Raw genomic sequence first — 24,000 nt, 5'->3', positions numbered from 1 at the left:
CATTTAACTTTTCCACAATTGCAATTTTTTCATGCTTTACTCTAAGTTGAAACAGTCGCAAATACTGGGACTGGTACTAAAATGTTCTTCATGATAAAATTATTTTAGCATTTTCTACCTTGAATTATTTTATATATATATATCACCGTCACCGTCCAGGCTATCAGATGTCGCTACACATCGCTGGTCACAATGCGCTTCGCATTGTTTTAGCCATCAAATGACGCCACCCCGCTGGTATATAAACGGAAGAAACTGCTCTTTGAAAAATTTTTCTTTATTATATTTGTTGAGCACTAAGCAATACAGATACCCCCATATCATTGTTGTCATAAGAAAGAGAATGAACCAGAGAAGGTCACCTTGGAACCTATTATTGGCGATCAATTATCACTGAAAAATATTCATGTAAAATTAAAGATTATACATTATATATATATATAATAAATATATATATATATATAATATATATATATATATATATATACATATATAAAATATCTGCTGTTTGTATGATGATGGAAAGTAATTTCATTTTTACAAGCTCATTAGTGACGATAAAATTTAAAAAAACATCAAACAGTTGTGTATTTAATAGTAAAACCTCTTAAGACTTCATCAAAACTTCACATATGCTTTTCAAAATTTATACTTTATTTTTATCTCTTCTAATATATCAACGGTTCATATTTTCCTTATCTCTATTAAAATTTTGAAATGTAAATAAAAAAGATAAGTGTAATGTAACTTAATAGATTACAAACATTTATAATTTTATGACATAGAGTTATTAGAGTCTTGGGGAAAAACACGATAAAAAGACTTAACCGCTGGAATCATTCTGAGTTATTACCGAAAAACTTATTACATTCTTAAGTGTTAGATTCCACGGTTAAGAGTTTTTCAGATAAACAAGATGCAAAAATGTTCTGCACGCTGATCGTAGAATAATGAGATAGAAAGGGTAAAGAGAAATTAGCGCCTACAAAAGTACAAATGTTATGTTATAATGTTGCTGTGAAAAAAGAAAAAAAAAATCGGTTGGCTGTCTGCCATAATTTGTGGTTCGACTCCATTTCGCAGCACCATGCGAAATTTTATCCTGCCGTACGTAACCCTTAAATGACCACTATCTTAAAAATATAATATAAAATTCTCTATGGAAGCCCATCGAATTATATATATATATATATATATATATATATATATATATATATATATATATATATATACATAAAAGTAAATAAATGGTACAACGAAGCACCGATATCTACTGGAAAATAGCGAACGTAATAAATACGACGCTAATGTATAGCTTCACTGCGTATGTACGTGTGTTAATGATGCGTGTGTGAAACAAACATGAAAAAAATTGTCTTACCTCTAGGAAAAACATCTGAAAAATGAAAAACCTACCATTTATTTACTTTTATGTATAATTTTACCCTCGCGGGCTATCCTTTACTGGAAGGCAATACTCTAGTATTGCATTACTATTTTCATTATATATATGTATATATATATATATCTATATATATTATATATATGTATGTATGTATATCGTTTACTATATGATTTAGAAGATTCTCCTGTGAGTGTTTCTTATAGGAGAACTCACCCTAAGTCCTAGGGACGATTTCTTCGACTGAAGGTGGTGCTCCAGTATGGCCACAGTGAAATGACTGAAACAAGTAAAAGAATAAAAGAGGACATATATAATCATACTAAATGTATATACATCATTAGAAGATACACTGCTCTTAAATTGTCTGAGGTAAAATCTTTTCATAGACTTGAATTAAAACAATATATGTTGGAACGGGAACAACAAACACGCTCCGCTTTTCTTATGAATTTGTCCAGTGTAGTTTACTAATGAAAAGTTGGTTACTGGTAATTCGTGGTGACGTATGATTAAGTGAAAATCTATTATTTTTAAAAAATAAACCATGGACCATGAGTTTATCGTCGATTAAATGATTTTGCTTTGCTCAGTAAGTGCTTCTTACTGATTTCTATTGCATCTGAATAGGGAAATCTATTGACGTATCGTTTCTTTTAACCAAATCTTCTGAGCAAACCCGGCATATTTGAATGTTATTTAGAAAGTAAAAGTTCCACATATTTTCCAAAGATGGAGAAACTTTCTGAAAAAAAAAAACGAATGTAAGAATCATGAATAATATGCAAAATGACTCATACAAGCTTTAACGCCTATAATTAGACAATATCAATGCATCTTTTTTATATATATATATATATAAAATATGCTGACCAATGTGCAGATCTGAAAATATATATGTTGGATACTTGAACAAACGATATCTAGAAATGGAATCAAAATTCAGAAGAAATTGAATATTGATGTTGTGTAAACGTGAATGAACATCCACACTGTGAGCATCTGAATGTGTGGAATCGTATTCCTGAAAATTTCAGTGATTTTTGAAATTCTTACGAAGCTATCTTTACCTATATTCTACTCAACGTAATCCTATGAGAAATTGTTCCCAGCTTTGAGTAATACAAAACCAAATCAGACAAACAGAATGAGAATGCCTTCGTCACTTCTTGCATCCCATTAAACTGTATGAGAGGTATCACTCCCATTAAGGAACTGTTTTCTTGCATAAGCAACAGAAAATCTATAAATTTAAAGAAACTTCATAATTTCATTTTATTAATCTAGTTTTATGAATATAATTTTATCCATAGCGAACATAGGTCGCTTCCTTTAAGCTTTAACACCACAAACCGAAATATATAGTCACATATAAGTGAAGCTTCAATAAGAGGACTATTTGAAATATCAAGATTTATTATTTTTCGCTTAACTGTAGTAGGAATACATATAAGAAGGTGTCATGAGAAAAAAATTAATTGTAGACAATATACTCTACATATATATTAAGTAATTCTACATCATTGACAAATTGTCTCATTTGAAAACATTCATCCATGTGTGTGTGTGTGTGTGTGTTCAAATGAAACATTTTAAACTGTGAACCGTGGTATTTAACTCACAGATAACAGCGGTGTTCATTTCTATTCGCCAAACATAATTAACAATAATGCTGCGGGTGAGAATCGAGCGGTGTAACACTTGCAAAGATACAAAGAAATTTGGTAGCCATTACATCACAGGAGTGCAACAGCTATCTATCGTATCTGATATTAGACACAGACATTTTATCTATGGCAACTCCATCATATTTAATAGGAATCTATCGCGTGTTTCGTATAGATGTGCACTAACAAAGTTGAAGTCAGCCGACGCCGAATTCGCTTAATTTCCTTTTAACATACAATATAATAAGCTATTCAATCATGGTTCAGTATAAGAAATTACCAAACAAGGTTACACAAAAGAGTGAATACACACACACACACACACACACACACACACAAATCCAGAACTATAGACTGACAAAATTATACGTTCGTTGGTCCAGATGCTTTATGCCATTTTACTTGGCTCTTTGCGTTCTTTGGACAAATCCGCAAGCCTCTACTTTGTGAACGTCAACCGATCATTGCTTTTCCAACACCAACATCTGGTCTTTAGGTGTCATTAGCGGAGTCCTCTTTGTTGCAATTATTCATACCGTTTCTCCGGTCTGAGTCACGGAGACTCTGCACATTGGGACTCTCCTTAAATACCACTCAAAGGTAGTATCTATCTATCTATCTATCTATCTATCTATCTATCTATCTATCTATCTATCTATCTATCTATCTATCTATCTATCTATCTATCTATCTATCTATCTATCCATTTCTCTGTCATATATATTTATAAATAATATGGGTGGCTAATTCGCAATTTTACCACATTAAGGCAAAAATATATACATCTCTAAAGTGAACAAGAGCACTAATCAGCACCATTATTGCTAGAAATAAGTGTCAAAACAACTCAGTCCCAACAAAAGCACCATCTTAATGAGCTGACAAGGAAGACAAGCTCCTTATGGTCGCAGATACAGCCAGATCATCGATGGGTTGGCATTCTGATGCTTAATGCATCTTAACGCTCATCAGTGGCTCTCACCGCGTCTAGGGTTAAACTCATCTCACCTTGTCAGCTTATAAGATTTCCATTGGGATCATACATTTATTTCAAAAACAGTGAAAGTGAAAATTATATATGTAGGTGACCAATTCGCAATTTTACGACCTAAAGGCAAATATATATATATATATATATATCACCATATAGGCAATAGTCTACAGGCTTTTCGATGTTTTTCCATCATCGCAATCTCTTCCGACACACACTCACAGGTAAACTAGCTAAACTGTAATTAAAATGATACAACATATACATCTTACCTACTGGAGTAACTTAACCGAACTGATTTGACACATAATTATAGAGATGCTATAATATAACAATATTCCTTCTCTATTCTGACATGAATTAACTGTAAAGTGATATCAGCCTTTCGATAATGAATTATTTATGAGACATTTCAAGAGCAGTCAATCAATTCACAGGGTTTATATATCGCCGAATCGATACACATGAATATAATTCTAATGTATTCCACCTCCATCACAAGAACGACAACTTTAATTTAAAGTCATCAAGCAATGGCCGTTATATCTGCCGAATATTTAGCTGTAATAAACAGACAAACGTTAACGGCTTCACTGAAATATAGAATCTATTTCCTTAGATTCAAATTCAGTTATTCCGAGCTGAAATTTGATCTAATGTATGTATTGCAACATATACTTTGGATTTTACAGATGTCGGGTACATACACATACAAGCATAAAGAACTGTATAAATACATACATATAACAATGCACACACACACACACAAATAATGCACATATGCATACAAACTCAGTAAATTGAATCTGAGTTGAAGAAATCCGAAGGTAACTTTGTCCACTTCTCCAATTTCCAGTTGGAGATTCACCTTACATGCACACACACGTGCTGGTGTGTTCGGCATGTCTACATTGAATCATAAATATACTTTTCGATATTATAATTAATTTAAACCCGAATGATCTCAGTAACACACAACTGAATATTAAGCGACCAATTGTTCATTTGAATATGAGGAATGGAATTTATTATACTGAATCACGCAAAAAAGGAAACTAAATTTTAGCATGATTTTACTAACTTAATGATTTATGATTTTCGCAACACAAAACGCTTTTATTTTGTTTATGTGCATATATATGCGAGTGTGTGGCATTTGCATTTAAGTATGTAAGCATTTGTGTGTGAGTATGTATATGGTGCAGCCCTCTCACCTTTTTCCATGCCAGCAGGTACAATTTAAGTTTACATACAACGTGGACTCTACCAGTTTCTGGCCTTTCGCTTCTTCGTTTTTCCTTTTGGTGTTTTCTTCTTTGTTCTTGCCCATCCTGTTACCTTTGGATTGCAGCGCATCAATTGTCCTCGCTGTGTTAGTTTTCCGTCTGCCTCTGTTATTCACCACAGTCCAGCTCTGACTGTCCTCGTTGCAGCCGTTGCTGCTGTCGGTGTTGTTTCGGGGGCCAGTGGTGTTCGCATCTTTGTAAACTAATTTTTAACACTACACAGGATACACAAAACCTCACACTTTAAAAATAAGTGAAACCGGTTAAATTAATGAATCCTTTCAAAAGACTCCTCTTTTCCTTATAGATATATATTCTTTTATTTGTTTCAGTCATCTGATTGCGGCCGTGCTGGAGCACCGCCTTGAAAGGTTTTAGTCGAACAAGTCGACCCCAGGACCTACTGTTTTTAAAAGCGTAGTACTTATTCTATCGGTTCTTTTTGTTTGCCGAACAGCTAAGTTACGTGGATGTAAACACACCAACATTAGTTGTCAAGCGGTGATGATGGTCAAACATAAAGACACACATATTTAAGTATATATATATATATATATATATATATATATATATATATATACGACGGGCTTCTTTCAGTTTCCGTCAACGAAACCCACTCATAAGGCCTTGATCCGCCCGAGGCTATAGTAGAAGACACCTGACCAAAGTGTCACACAATGGAAATGAACCTAGAAACACACACACACACACACACACACACACACACACACACATATATATATATATATATATATATATATATATATATATATATATATATATATACAAAAGACTGTTTTAGAATGTTACTACAATGCACGTAATGGACCGTAAACAGAAGCAAAACCAAAACAGAAGATCATTGTTTACTTTCTTAACTTTTGATATTTGGGGTTTAATAAACCCAAATCCATATTAAAACTATGGTAGACAATCTAGCACCGTCTGCATAAACCAAAATAGCGAAGCAGTTCGTTTTCTCATATAACAATGAGATGGGTTTCCCTGAGTGTCAAAAGGAAACACAATGCCTGTTGGCGATTCGATTTCACACAGGCTTGCACATATACCAGCTGCCTCATTAAAAGTCTCGATATATGTTTACAATCCAGCATTATACATCAGATAATTTGAAATAAATGTGCTGGGTATTAATTCGATAGTATCATTTATATAGACGTCCACCCACAAGAAAGACACCCAGAGAGCCAAGCCAAAGATTTTCACTAATACAACAAAAGTGACATAACAAAATACCGGAAATTTAAGGATTTAAGAAAATATCTTTGCAACTAAACTGAATCCAACTATTAATGAGGTATGAAGTGGGCCATAATGACTGACTTTAAGACTACCAGCCTTCACATGCCTAGTCCCCCGGCTCCAAAGCTAGTGTGAGGTATATAACTACTTAGTTATTCGTATGAGCGCTGTTGCAGTTAGCTCGGCCTCCACTCATTGTTCTAGTCTTGCGTATGTTTTATTTCTGTTAACATTCCAATCCTTTTTCCTCCATTGTTGCAACTTAATGGCTTTCCTAAACACTTAATCTATTTTACTAATCTTCATATAAGCTATAATATTCTGGTGTATATATTCACAAATGTACACACAGATATGTGGAAGTAACGGTTGTGTGTAAATATTTTACAAAGGTTGTCTGCAAACTTCATAAGTGTTTCTGCAGATCTTAGAATGAGTAAAATGAATTAGTGTAATTCACATTTGCCTGGAATAAATGGTAGTGAAAAAGAAATATGCAATATATCATTTCTCTCTTTAAAGAACTATCAAACGAATCTCAGTGTAAAACACACAGCATATAATGATGGTTAATCTAGTAGAAAATAAGATTAATGATACCGTTTACAGAAGAAAAGGTAAGCTTGTATTTATTACTGATATCATCGTACCTGCTGTATGTGTGGCATGTCAAAAGAAAATATCTCTTATTTCTTTATATCTTATTCATAGACAAAATTACACATTTTTGATAGGAAATGCTTGGCATGTCATATGTTCGAAGAAAGTGGTTTATGAAATGATTAACTGTGAAAATAGGAATAAAAGAAAGCAGAATATATCGTATCTTATATCATATATATTTGATAGTCTTTACGTTGCTACTGTATATTAATTACATTTAAACATTATAAGGTACTTTTATCCTTTCACACACTTTCTCATTGTATCACTCGTATACAGATATATGTTTACAGATAAATACATATAGATGCTAAAACTTTCGAGGAGTGTCACCACTTTGATAAGTTTTTGTTGATTCTTGGAATTCATCGGAAGATACAATTGTAGGCACAAGCAGCAAGCGTATTCGCTGGTCCGTAACCTAAATTATATTTGACTTGTAGTGTAGCCACACTTATCGACACCAGAAGTGTCATAGAATATCGAATGACACCCCAATAAAAGTGATTATATTCGACGAGCCCATTATTTCACAGCTGTATTCACAGGGATTAATAACGGTATTTTTTAAATTTGTATTTTTTAACGTGTATATTATATATCAATTGGTTCCAAAATACTTGACCATGCCGGTATAACTGAAGTAACTTAGTGGTTTAAATGTAATATTTCGAAGATCTCTTGTGGCATGCCCCTAGAGTTACGCACATATGTAGAAAAGCATTCAAATACATTTATAAAATGTATAGTGTTCACACACAGGCTTTTATATGTATATATATTTATCTGTGTGTGCATGTGTGTGTATTTGTTTGTGTGTGTGTGTGTGTTTTTATGTATGTATACACCCAGACGCACATTTTGTCTTTTCGGCGAAGTGTGTAGCATTCTCCCTTTTTCTCTATCTATCTATTTATCTATCTATCTGTCTGTCTGTCTGTCTGTCTGTCTGTGTAAATCTACGTGCGTTGCGAGGATATGGACGCATATATACACATATATATATACATATATATATAAAGGATTAACACCCATTTCGGTCACGAATGACCATGAGATTGCACCTAGCAAATTCCCCTCCGAGGCTCAAGTTCGACAGTTTCCTATGCATACCAATCGCCCCTCTCCACGCCACCGATGTTGTCCAAGGGAAAGACAAACGCCGATTCTGCTCGGTACTAGTGCACTAAAACTCGTTTCTACAGCTGGGTGAACGGGAGCAACGTGAAATAAAGTGTCTTGCTTAAGAATACATGACACGATTGTTAGCACGACGCCCGAACCACTGAGCCAGACACCTTCACTACGCACATACACACACAAACAGTCACGCGTGCTAGCACACACGGAAACGCAAAGAGACAGAAGAGAAGACTAAGAAATCGAATCACAAACATTCTTTATACTCTAATCAATGGTACCGATACCGTTTGGCTCAAATATAAAGATAAAGATTCTGTCTTTGACATGTATATATTCTTTCCTACTCTAGGCAATAGGCCCGAAATTTTTGGGGAGGATGCCAGTCGATTAGATCGGCCCCAGTACGCAACTGGTGCTTAATTTATCGACCCTGAAGAGAAGAAAGGCTAAGTCGACCTCGGCGGAATTTGAATTCAGAACATAAAGACAGACGAAATACCGCTAAGAATTTCACCCAGCGTGCTAACGTTTTCGCTAGGTCGCCGCCTTAATCCTTTCTATTCTTGGCACAAGAACTGAGGTTTTGGGAGAGCAGACTAGTCGATAACATAGACCCCAGAATTTCATTGGTTCTTAATTTATCGACCGCGAAAATATGCAAGGCAAAGTTGACCTCGGTGGAATTTGAACTCAGAACGTAACAGCAGACGAAATACCTCTAGGCATTTCGCCGGGTGTGCTAACGAATCTGCCAGCTCACCACCTTATGTTAGGTATATATTACATTATACATTATACAGAATTCTCAAGTATGAAGAAAAATAATCACACTATATAACCAGTAGAAATAAAACAAAATATCATAGCTTCTTTTAGATGCAGGAATGACCTGGTGGCATCTACCATACATTTGTTAATTAATTTTGGTGTCTATATAGACGCCTCAAAAATGCTGCCATTAATTCAATAGAACGTCGCGGATATGGTGAGGAGAGGACATATATACCCAGCACAAAGATGGTGCTCAGTTTGTGCTGAGTGGAACAATGTGAATTATAACGCTTTGCCGCCCGGTCTACTGTTCAAACCCGCGCTGTGATGATCACCAGACCATGCATCTTTTTAAAGTATGGTTAGGAGTGGTTTTGTGGTAAGAAGCTAGCTTCCTAACCACTTGATTCCATGTTCAGTCCCACTGTGTGTCATCTTGGGCAAATATCTTTAACTGTAAACCTTGGGCCGACCAAAGCTTTGGGAGTGGATTTGGTAGTCGGAAACTGAAAATAAAACCATCGTATATGTGTGTGTATATAATTTTCAAAATGTGACCGCGAGTGTACCGTTGGCGATTTTTTTTCCTCTGTCTTCCCTTCCCTGGATCTTTCCTTCTGCTATGTTTCCGACGAAGAGCTCCGTTCGAAACGTTAAACCCTCCTTCTTTCCTTCTTTCCTGAGCGTCCAATATATATTTGTTCCACGTCCTCGCGTTGTTGTGTTTTTTGTGTTTTCTTGTTTGCATTAACTATATATATATATAATATATATATATATATATATATATATGTGTGTGTGTGTGTCCCATCACTTTTGACAACCGGTATTGGTGAGTTTGCCTCCACGTAGTTTAACGGTTCGGAAAAATGGACCGATATAATAAGTGCCAGGCTTAAAAAATAAGCACTGGGGTCGATTCATTCGAGTAAAAATTCAAAGCGGTGCCCCAGCATGGCTGCAGTCTAATGACTGAAACAAGTAAAAGATATATATATATATATATATATATATATATATATATATATATATATATATATGCATGCATATATAAGTATGTATAGACATACACAATGTTGAGAAGAAGAAGAAGAAGAAGAAGAAAGGAGGAATGAAAGATAGAGGAGTGTTTATGCACGCGCATATTTTGATGAGTATATGTCTACAGATGAATAAAATTAAATTTGAAAGAAAAATATAATCTCAAAGCGTAGCAGCAAGACCAACAATAACAACAGCAAAATCAATAATCATAACCATGATAATAGTAATAAGAACAACAGCAGCAGCACAATAGACAAATGAAAGAAAAGAAAATATAATGAAAAGCATAATCGAGAAGAAGCATAATTCACTGAACGTATTTAGAATTTTAAAAATGAATGTTTCAGCCGTCCCTTTAGGCATTTCGCTGCTGCTAGTAAAGCTATTAGTTACTTGCAACAACAACAACATTAACTGCTAAGAAAAAAAAAAAAGAAAACAATAAATGAATGTACAAACAACAAAAATATGTGCAGTAGCAATTGAAGTGTTAGGTATCCTGGAAGAGATCCATTCTCAAAATAAGTACGGCAAGCAATTTGATTTAAAAATTTATGGTATCATAGGAAAAAAGAAGAAAAACAAAATGTCTACTCAGAGAGATTTAGATAGACGCAAAATTAAATTAGACTTGTATGTAATACAATAAAGTATTGTAAGGTTAGGGTTTGTTTAACATAATTATATTACACCTATACTTTAAGATTTGATATATTTCCTGTGGTCTTTTATAGTTTTACTACGCTTTGATATTTCCATATAGATTCTATTTTGTTTTCACTTATTGTAATGTGTGATTTAGTCACTTTGCAACGCACACACACACGTATGTACACACACACACACACACATGTTATTGTGTCTGTCATAAGATTTGCTTTCTTAGAAGTCAGCTTATTTACGTGTGTGCATGCATGTGTGTATGTATTATGTGTGTCTGGCAATCTCTCTGACGGTGTGTCTGATTTATTTCACTACGATAAGTAACCAGTTACTATACTAATCTTTATTGGTTATCCATACATACTCATGAGTACACACACACACGCACACACACAAACGTACATACACACACACACACACACACACACACACAAATGTCAGACAGTAGCAGTGCGAAAGGCTATATGGTAACTATAAACGAAACGTTAAATCTAAATGCACGCAAGATATGAACTCGTTCCACAATATTTAAAAAAGGAATGCAATGTCCCAACTGAAAGACATTCGGAATTACCGAATAAAATATGTAAATACAATGTGAACCAATGTGCTGTCCCTTCCATAAACGGTTCCTGGATACGCAACGAATGTGCAAGCTCATTGGGAAAATTGTGTGTCATTGCTCAACCCAAATAAATCTCTTCTATAATCTGGTTTGGACTGCAGACTGTGTAAATTTTCAACGATATAACAGTAACAGAAATACAGGCATCAGAATGAAATAGTCCACACTAGTAGAATGTAGAACAAAAATAAAAGCAACATAATAGGTAACAAATAAATACATGGAAAATGATATTCTTCCGATATCAGAAAAGAAAATATAACTATAAAACTCTCGAATATATCAAAATGAAATTAGCGTCTCAAAGTTTAAAATAACAGTTTATGAATTACGTACGATGATACCAGTAGTAAAACTAATTGTAAATGATGTAATCTACAGAACAAATTATTGAACTGACCAATAACAAATTCAAAAACAGCTCTAGCAGTGTAGGACAAGGCTCATCCAAACTGGATATGATTACGCGATCGATAAACAGAAAGGGAGCTAATACTGATTTAACAATTCGAAAATGATATACAGATAAATCATTTCAGATAAGCAAATTTAACTTTTGTAATATAAAATTATATACACGATAGTAAAATACAAAACCGAAGCCAAAGACAGCATATGTGGAATAATGTATAGATGTGCAAAGAAGTTAGACGGTAAAATCTTGCGATGACAATTTTATCTATCGTAACAGCATTCTGATGATGCTTCATAGCCGAAATTCAGCAAAACTGTACGTTTATCTTTCAGGAGATAAGAGTGAGAACTTTGCGAGTATTTTGTTGTCATATAGGCACTCACTAGAATAATCTCCAACATGTCCTTAATATAACATATTTGTAAGCAAAATTCTTCTGTGTGTGTGAGTGTGTGTTTATATTTATACACACATGGTTGTTCTATAAAGCTAAATTGTTTAGCTTTATAGAACTAAATTGTTTAGTGTCTAATTCGGCAGTTGAATTTGTCAACGGGCAGGTTAGCTTAATGGTAAAGCACTCAGGTGGAGTCTTTGAGGGATATGGATTCGAGTCCCATGGTTGATTGTTGACAAATTGTTACGCCTTATAAGGGTAATTAACCCAGTATTTCTGCCGTTCCAACGGCGACTCTGCGTTCGAAAAAGGGGCTTGCTATTTGTATCGTACAATACACATTTCGACGCTCCCAATAAAAAAACAAATCTTTATTAGTTTACAAACACACACACATATATATGAAGGAACTATATGCATGCGTCTATTGTACGTAAGCATACGTATATAAACACACACACACACATGCATATATATATATATATATATATATATATATACACACACACACAACAGGTTTCTTTCAGTTTCTGTCTTCCAAAACCACTCACAAGGTTTTGGTCGGCCCAAGGGTATATAGAAGACATCTGTAGAAGTTTCCACGATGTGGGACTGAACCCGGACGAGATACCGCCGCGGCTGACGAAATACCTATTTCTTTACTACCCACAAGGGGCTAAACACAAAGAGGACAAACAAGGACAGACAAACGGATTAAATCGATCCCAGTGCGTAACTAGTATTTAATTTATAGACTCGAAAGGATGAAAGGCAAAGTCGACCTCTGCGGAATTTGAACTCAGAATGTAACGGCAGACGAAATACGGCTACGCATTTCGCCCGGCGTGCTAACGTTTCTGCCAGCTCGCCGCTTTTAATTCTATCAATCCGCTAACGCTATAGCTATCTTCTGTATCATTATATTCTGTGTCACTGTGTAATTGTATCTGTTTACCTCAGTGCATATACATACACACATATATACACATATATTTGATACATACAGTCACACACATATTCATATGCATAAATATCGTTTTTCCTTTATATATGCTATTTATATATCTGACTGTATGTATAGGCACAGGGATGCCTGTGTGATAAGTAGCTTAATTTTCAGCCACATAGTTCCGGGCTCAGTCCCACTGCGTGGCACTTTGTGCGAGTGTCTTCTGGTATAACCCCGGGCCGACCAAAGACTTGTGAGTGGATTTGGAAAATAGAAACTTGAAGAATCCCCTCGTATATATGTGTGAGTGTGTGTGTGTATGTGTGCTTTTGTGTTTGTCCCCCATCACCGCTTGATAACCCATAATCCAGCGGCCCGGCAAAAGAGACTGATAGAATAAGTACTAGACTTAGTTAATAAATAACTCTTGTGGTTTATTTGTTCGACTAAAAGAACCTTCGAGGTGGTGCTCCAGCTTGGCCACAATCAAATGACGGAAACAAGTAAAAGAATAAAAGAGTAGAGAGAGAAAGGGAACTATTTGCGTGTGACTGTATGTGTCATACATGCATATTTGTGCAAATATCTGCAAATAATTATAAACATGTGCACAATCTCACACACATACAGGCGTGCGTACCTATATACTTATATATTTATGTACGTGTGTCTGAGTGCAGAGTAATTCGAGAGTTTCTTCAGCATTTACATAAAGCGCCCCTTTTCCCTTCATTCTTTGGCTTCTCTTAATACTTACCTCCTCTTCAGCGCAGTCTTCGCTCATCTTCTCACGGTATTCTTTTCCAACCCCAGCTTCAATCCTTCCCCCCATTGTTGACTGTCACGCCTCAAAGATTCCAAGATAGCTGTTCGACTACCGTTCTTACTGCTACCAGCTGGAGACACCCGGGGAGTTTGATTTATGTATACCCAGGCAAGTGAACAGGATTACCATCATACTGCGCTGTTTCGTAGGGACAATGAATATTTTCTCATCTTTGATTATATTTTCTTCAAGAATGAATAGACACTATATGTAATAAATAGTATCCAGAATAAAATAGGATAAGCAGGAAAAAAATAATAGTAAAGATATATAAAATACCATTGTAACAAAGTAAAAAGAATATTAGACTACCATGTATTTTTTACAAGCTAAAGGGATACTGAATCATCGATAGAAGTATATAGTAATGTACAAGCCTGCTTTGCACAAATGTATATATGGATTTTATTCTCTGCGGTATAAAGTGTCTATATATATTATTCATCTATGTATATTTTATATATATATCTTTAAACAGTTTTTTTTAACTTACTTTACATTTTATATAATTTCTCGTCTCAAATATATATATTTTTTTGTATTAAAAATTTATCTGTATTTTATCATTCACGCTGAATATAATAAGAAATACGAAAAAAAAATCTCCCAAAGCCATTTAAAGAAGGAAATTACTTAGGTTAGCGCTATTTCCTTGTTTGTCGCAAATTTCTGTCTTGACATTTACAATGTTATAGTAGATGAAATCAATCTACACTGCATGTCCCACAGTATTTCATTTCATTCTATCGACGCTTCTTTTGTATTTCACTCACTTCCATTTATTTCACTATACAGAGAACTTAGTTTAGTGGAATTCCATCTCTTGCTTTCTTTTACATCGCATCGGATCATCGGATCAATATGATTCGATTTATAAGTTTAGATACTTATAACGTATATGAACAAAGAATGATTATATGTTTGCTTGTATGTATACGTGAATGCGAATGTGTGTATATATATATATATATATATATATATATATATATATATATATATATATATATATATTACACTGATAAAAAAAAAATCATAATAAAAATGAACACGTACATATGAAAATAAATATACACATACACATGAAAAGATATTTAAGAACCAAGACAACTCTTCTACATCTTGATTTAATTCGTGATCAATTTTAATTTTATGGTTTCACTCCCTACGCTAACGAACATACTTCTCACTACGATTCGAATTTCAATTGATTAAAGATTATATTCTACCTACGGCAATAGATGTGACAGCCTACACGTTACACATACATACATACATACATATATGAACATTATATAGATGTATTTATGTTTATCAAGTACGCTTGCATGCATACAATGAACGTATCAGAAGGTTTTCTGTTGGTGCTTATATATGTATTAGCGTATTATTGTGTGAATTATCATATCCTTATAATGTGTCTGGCTTGACAGACACATTATATAAATACAACATGCATGCACACATGTAAGGTATTTTATGTGTATTCGCATTCATATTACATTTACACGTGTGTGCGTGTGTATGTGCGCCTGCAAAAATAGATTATTATGTTTCCATAAAATTTTGTCGGTGACTTATCTACATTTAACAATTGATTGTATATTTTATATTACAAAAGAATGTGCTTTCGAATTATTAAACCTCGGTTAAATATATATAGAAATACAGATACGATTGTCAATACATGCTTTGATAGCAAGTATTAATCACACTATGAACTAATTAAGCCTTTTCTAACTATTTGATTCAGTTAACCTCATTTATCGAACATGAAAGTGAGACATGATATAATAATCAAACCTCTAACTTAAACAATTTTCAAAGTTTTATCAGCAGAATAAATAACAATGGAAAAAGAAAAGTATAATCGATAAAAACATCCGTAAAAGTATTATTAATCTTACAGAACACAATCCCAACAGCAATTTTCCTTTTTTTATTTTCCCGTGTAGAAAAAATTTCAAAAAATTATATGTGTTAATATAGAGGGCAACTAAGGAGTACTTTAATAAAGGATAATATTCAAACACAGGACTTATTTTTTTTTAAAATAAGAAAATTAATCATGGAAACGTGACAGAAAATTGGCTTTTACTGGAATAATGTAGTGTATCTTGATTGTATTTATGTGTTACTTAACATGATTACAGTTGTTTGTTTGTTTTTTAAAGGTATATTTGTAAATACTTATTAGGCTTTCTTTATACTACTAATCTCTTACCTTAGACAGTGTAAATGGCGATGCTGTACTATACCCATCAGTATGTATAAGTATTCCTAGGGAGAGAAACGATTGCAAGAAACGAGCTCTGGAAAAAGAACGACACAGTTGTGTGGAAGGTAAATTTGGGAAATTATTTAGGACAGTGTCTGAGAGTGCGGATATGGTGGATGTAAAATCACAAAGTATATATCGGAAGGAGATAGAATTCGTCCCAACAGCGGCAAATGGGAACGCCGAAGCATTTCTGCCCTTTTAGGATTTATCAATAGTGTGTTTAGCCGAAATGCGTCTCTCCGATATATACGAATACAGTGAATAAATAATCACCGGTGTTACAAGTAACCGTTTGGTTGAATAAAATCCAGCTGTATATAATAGAAGTAGATTAAAATAGCCATTAGTGTATCATACTTAATGCAGTAGCTTAGATAATTACAAAATCCAGAAAAGCAAGATTTCACAAGAAGACAGTTAACAGTTAACTTTTTACCAATGTTTGGAGAGAGTTGATGTGATGAGTTTTTACACAAAAGAATACATATTTCTTTTTCTAAGTTTCTGTGTTCTGTAGATGAGAGGTTCTATAGTATAGAATTTTCTCCCAAAACTGTCACAGTTTTCAAGCTGAGACTAATTTCCCAATTATAATGGGAAGTGGAGTTGAGTTGTAACAATCTTACCTAACTGAAGAAGGGTGATTAATTAAAGAGTATTACCATTCACTTAGAAATGTGTAGAGCTACATGTGACAATATTAAAATTCACTCCAATCAACTTTTCCCTGAATAAGGACTCTATCTAAAACGTTGAATTTTTCACTCCGCAAAGCAAGTTCACTATATTTTTTGTTGGGTTTTCTAAATAATACAAGACTTGCCAACGCAGAACAACTATAGTTTCTTTCGATTTAATTTTTATCACAGATGATAATATAATGCGAGTATTATAAAGATGAAAGCGTAGAAAAAAGATGACAGTCTGGAGGTGTATACAATAACAGAGATATCATATGACACTAGATCTGAACGATTAGACATTTGATAAGCTATATCGTAGCTGTAACTATCACGTCTATATACATGGTTTATCTAATTACAGTAACAATATGTCTTCTTCTTTTTTTATTAAAAACAGCACAGTATGATTTAAGAGAGAGAATTGCTGGCTGTTATTTCTAGTTTGTAGAATGTCTACAAAGACTCTCTTTTTGGTTCAATGAGTGAAAGTTTTGCATTATGGTATCATTCATTGGAACAACAAAACCTTTATGCACTAATGCTGTTTGCAGTTAAATTTCAAGTGCTTTTTCTAGTACCAGTCGTATCAAGTTTCCTTTAACATGTTTCTCCATTCGTTAAGATAAGATTCATCTATACACGTATTTCGGCATTGAAGGAAAACACTGGCGCTTATTCTTATATTTGAGTAGAATTCATTTGCAAGATTTCAACAGGCTTTATGGCGCAAAGTCTTTTGACTTCCACAGTCTTAGATTTCACCACCTTTAAACTTCAATGACTCTACACATTATATTTCACACTTTATATTTCAATGGTTTTACACCTCAGTGGTGTTCGAATTCAGCAGCCTCGGAATTCAAGTTTTATATATTTCAGCTACTTCAATTACTTTAGATGTACACTTATTTAGATTTCAAACACTTTCGACTTGATTTACTCAAACGCATTACACGTCTTTCTTTTTAGAATTTAACAAATTAGGTTTCAACAGCATTAGACTTCAATAGTTTCATAATTTCCGTGGTTTTAATACTCAATGATATTAGAAGTCAAGTGCGATAAAATTGAACCGGATTTCAACAGTTTCAAACTTATTTCATAGTTTAACAGATTTATAATTTGACCACTTGAAATTCAACTACATCAAATATCAAACTATTTCAATAGCTTTCGATTTTAAAGCTTGCAATGCAACCGCAATTATTATTGTTTTTCTATTTTTGTTTATTTATTGTCGTTGGGCAGTCGGTTCTAAAACTTTTGATAGTTGCATGGAATTATAAATCAAACAAAGAACATATAAAGTATAGAAGCCATCTTATCATGGCTAACCACATTGGGTTAGATGGCTTCTATACTTTACATTATCGAGCGATTACTGTTTCAATCTCATTCTGAGATTTAAAGAATATATTTAAAAAAAAGACTCCGCCGGTTACGACGACGAGGGTCCCAGCTGATACGATCAACGGAACAGCTTGCTCGTGAAATTAACGTGCAAATGGCTGAGCATTCCACAGACACGTGTACCCTTAACGTAGTTCTCGGGGATAATCAGCGTGACACAGAGAGTGACAAGGCTGACCCTTTGAAATACAAGTACAACTCATTTTTGCCAGCTGAGTGGACTGGAGCAACGTGAAATAAAGTGTCTTGCTCAAGGACACAACGCGTCGCCGGGAATCGAACTCACAACCTTACGATCATGAGCCGAATGCCCTACCACTAAGCCACGCGCCCTCACTAAAGAATATATAATTTTACGGAAATAACACTCTTGTTATGATTGTAGAAATGTATGAATAAGTTATATATTTTGACAGACCATTGCTATGTTAAAACACCTCAGAAAAATGATGAGGCTTACTATGAAACCTGTCAGATAATGAAGTTACTTTTAAAAAGGAACAATTACATGTGTCCCTAAATGAGAAATGAATTTCTTGTACACATTTTAAAAGTTTATATGCATTCACAAACAGCAAATTCAATTCCAACACATTGTAAGACAAAATGAAACTTGATATTTCTAACACCTGTTATTTTTTTTTTCTAATATAGATATTCACTTTGTTAGCAGACGAGACTACTCAACATCTTATTTCTACTTTTACTGTTGTGATCAATAAAACTACTAACATATGCCTTCTTCCATTGCCACTGGCTGATTTCAGTGCATAAAACATTATTTTGACATCTTAATGCATTTAGTGTGCAGCTAACAACACTGTTTCAGTTTCTTCGTTTTTATTTTTTTTTTCTCTTTATTACTTTTGTAAAGTGGTTGCTAAAACATATAGGTTAGATAAACATCAAAAACCTTTATCTAATTATTTTAGTATGTCTTTAAAACTGAAGGTTATATTCTACTTAATATCCGTTGTAACAATGTCGATGAAGGCATTTTCTACACGGTACAGTATACGAACGGTTCATATAATTATAAACCACAAAATTTACCGATAACAAACTCCCTTCTTTAACTTAATAACTAAATTGTGTTTCTAAGAGAATAAATTGGTAAATTCATAGGAACGAAAGAGATAATGAATAACTAACGGTAACTTTAGCTTTATTAATACTCGTTTGGAACTGTGAAGACCCGACAATAATAGAGTTTAGTTTAAATAAATATGTATGCATCTGACCTGATAGTTTATTTATGCAGAACTTTCTTTCCTTAAATTCGATTCTATTGTCATTACGACGCTACATTTTCAGAAATCATAGTCTTATGCTGATGTTCAGTCTCTCTAGTTGTTCATTACACTATTTTACATTACTGAGGTCATTTACATTTCTTTATATTAGTTATTACCATTAACCCAGCTACTTCGAGATACTAGCAAGCTGTGTGAAATGATTTTCTTTTAAAGATTCAAAGTAAATGTTACTTAATAATGACTACAAAACTTACAGACTACGAATATATAAAACAAATTTAAACATTTCCATTACAATTTATTACTACAAATTTATTTGTGGTACTGATCGGCACATCAGCTATGCGCCCAAAGTTTTAAAGGTTGAATTCCTTTCTTTCACACGCACTCACACACACTCATATCACTTGATATCATGGTTAACGTTTAATAAATGTAGTATTAAGACGTTCCTAGAAGTTTAGTTCAATACCAAAGCATTTGAGGAAACTGTAATTTTCACTACAATCATACATTTATTGACAGATATAAACATAAATCTGAACAAATGAAGATTTCTCTTTTTCACTAAAATTCAAAGGCTGTTAGATATGACAACAAGATATCGAGTAAAGAACAAACAAAAAACGGTACAAAAATGATCACAAAACAAAATAAAGTAATTAGTTTTATTCTTGATAAATGGCAATAAGTATATAATACAGACTGTGGTAAAATGTCAGTCATGAAGAACGTGGAGAAACAGAAGCAGAATTCTTTTAAAGTAATAGCTAAATGAAAAACAGTAGTGCAAAATTTTATTCTTTTTGTAAGAAAAGCCTCTTATGGCCAATACATGACAGGGAAAAGAGGTGAAGGACGGGAAAAAGGTTAACAGCGAGTACTGAGTTTTTGTTTAAGATCAAGACGTAAACTAAAATGAAATTCATACGATTTGGAAATTACCAAATTCTCTCAATGGAGCACAGTATCAAATAAATGAGTGCAAAAAATGTAAAAATATTTCACAATCACATACTTTCAGGTTACTCAATCTTAGCTACCATGATATATACACATTAAAAAAACCTCAACGCTGAAACTATGCCAACATTATGGAATATGCACAGAAAAGGAAGAGTACAAAGCCACACCATAAAAAGCCGCAGGTAATGTTCGATATGCAGATACATATATAGGCAGCAAGATTCAGGCCTTATTGTGAAACACTATCACAATAACAATGTATCCTCACTACCAGTACCACCTCAGCATCTACCCCACCTTTAAATATGTGGCCTCATGCCAATGTGAGATATCATAATTATTATTTTTGTTTTTGTTATTGTGGTGGTGGTGTTTGTTGATATTAGTGTTATTATTTATTTCAAAACAGATAAAATTACTAAAATAATATATATTTATCCGTCTTTATTTATCTATGAATGTACATGCCAATGTGCGTACGCCTATCTTAAATGTTTCTACTTCACCCCATTCTTTTTCTCTCTCTATCGTTGAAGTTTAGACATGCACAATTATTCTTATTCTCAATTATTCTTGCAGTCTTTCTCTGCACCTTTTTCTCTGCAGAAGAGAGCAACTTATCCCAAGAAATATATATCAAAGCCCATATCTTAAACATGTAGCGAAAAATATTTCGGTATATTTCAGTGTATAATAAGTACGTGTGTTGTGTGTAAGTACGTGCTTGTGTGTTCTTGTTTTGATATTATTATTTGTATTTGTCTGTGACAATCCACACACAATAATTGGTAAAATTACCCTTACACACACACACACACACACACACACACACACATATATATATATATATAATATATATATATATATATACGATAATTGGAAAGTACACATAGGCACACACATATATGCTCATCATATATTCATAAATGTGATGTTTAAACAAACTCTGTCGCCATAATCCTTCAAAAGTAACATATACATAATTATATAGTAAAATTAACGGACAACAAGCAATGTGTTAGCTAGATGCTTATATATTGACGTTCAGTTATGCATAATTGTGTATATAGAATAATACACACGCATGCTTGTACATGTATGCACAAACACATGGAAGTGTAAGTTATACAGATATTTATATAATACCTACTTACTGGGGACTCTGTTCTACACGTATGCACTTAAAATCAGGCAGACATACGCGTACTTATTTACATAGTCATACTGATAGCTTTTGAAGAATTCACAATAATGCAAAGCAAAAATAATGCATAAATAATATAAGTGCCACACTTAAAATAATAAAGGAGTCAATGTGATCAACGAAATATCTCGAGAAGTTATGTAAGCATCGCTAATAATTAATGCAATCAATAAAAACAATATACATAAGTATTTCACGCAATACTTACCCACTCTACGCTACGATTATATGTATAGAATTGTTTGGATGAGCGTTTGCATATGTTTGTATGCGTTTATGTATATGGTTGCGTGTGTGTATATATATATATATATATATAGATAGATAGATAGATAGATAGATAGAGGCATTATGTATTTACGTATGATGTTTCATAAATGTATATATAGAAATATATGAACATGATTTATCTATCTATCTACATATATATATAGATATTTATATACATATGTGTATATATATATGTATTTATATATATATATGTGTGTGTGTATATATATATATGTGTGTATATATATATATATGTGTGTGTGTGTGTATATATATGTGTGTGTGTGTGTATATATATATATATATGTGTGTATATATATATATATATATGTATATATCTATATATGGTACGTATGTATATATATATATATATGTGTGTGTGTGCATATATATATATATATATATTATATATATATATATATATATGCTTACGCACACTCGTATGTGATTTTGTACATTTATGTATATCTATAAATACGTAATATTCAGTACTGGCAACTTTGGAAAGTGGCTTCTACTACAGTCCCGGGCATGAGTTTGGAACTATGGACAATCGACGCCTGCATACATATATACAACTACACATACACGCCCGCACATTTGCGCGTGTTTGTGTGTGTGTATATGCACACTCACATGTGCATGTGTATATAACCGTGTACGTAGGTATATAACTGTACTGCACCCCTCTCTCACTCTCTTCTCTCTCTCCCTCCCAACACACACACACACACACATATATATATATATGATACGTATGGCACTCTTTAATGCAACAACACAATTTCCTTTAGATATATTTATGTGTATTGATGAAATGATTGACTGATAAACATTCAAATCGAACTGAATACATAAAGCAATACATAGCGACACGATTCCCATCAAGCTGTTGCTATACATTTGACCAACAATATCTGAATAAACTAGATTTTCTTTAACATAAATAATCCATAATCTTCGACTGCCTTACTTGCAAGATGTTCGCCTTTCAGAAAATTCAATCGATAAAACGCAGTTCATTTAGACACCATATATGTGTCTTTATCGCTTTTCTCTCTTTCTCTCTGAATGTCTTACTTTAGATTACATTGATATTTACACAGATGTAGATGCGTAGATGCTCTTATACCTATAATTACTGTACGAACGTAGAAGATGGTATCTTCACACACAAACACCTTCCGTATGAATGTAATATAGCGCATCGTATTCGCCTCTTTTTAGTTTTCCTTTTATCCTTACACGCATATCACCTACCCCCAAACCTACACACGACGAACGCACACACGCGTATATGTTTATATATGCATATCCATTTATATATATGTGTGTGTGTATAAGCACGACCATTCATAAATGCAAACGTAATCACTCATATAATATATACAGTTCTCTCTCTTTCCGAATAAAAACCTTCCCAAATCTGTCTTGCTCCCCTCCCTACCTTTCTTTATGCAAAACGCGGCGTATATCTAAATGTATACACACATACATTCTCATGTATTGTATGACTATCCGTATATTGTACAAAACAATGTAGTATCTAAAAATTAATAATCATCTAAATATGTAATCGAATAATTATAGAAGTGTACAAAAATATATATATATACTGATTATGCATATAAACACAAATAGTCAAAAAAATATTCTTTTACGATATTGTTTTGTGTGTAACTGACTAATTCTAAATTAGCCATTAGATATGAAAACTATGCTATCCTTCTATAAGTAACATAAGGCAAACACCACAATATCAGACACATGAATATCTATGCATTTACAAACTTGAAACGCGTTGCTACGTCTTAAAGAATAACTATAG

The sequence above is a fragment of the Octopus sinensis genome, linkage group LG4, assembly GCF_006345805.1.
Source record: "Octopus sinensis linkage group LG4, ASM634580v1, whole genome shotgun sequence".
Classification (NCBI taxonomy): Eukaryota; Metazoa; Mollusca; class Cephalopoda; order Octopoda; family Octopodidae; genus Octopus; species Octopus sinensis.
The sequence above is the reverse complement of the archived record's forward strand: the minus strand, read 5'-3'. Positions refer to the sequence as shown.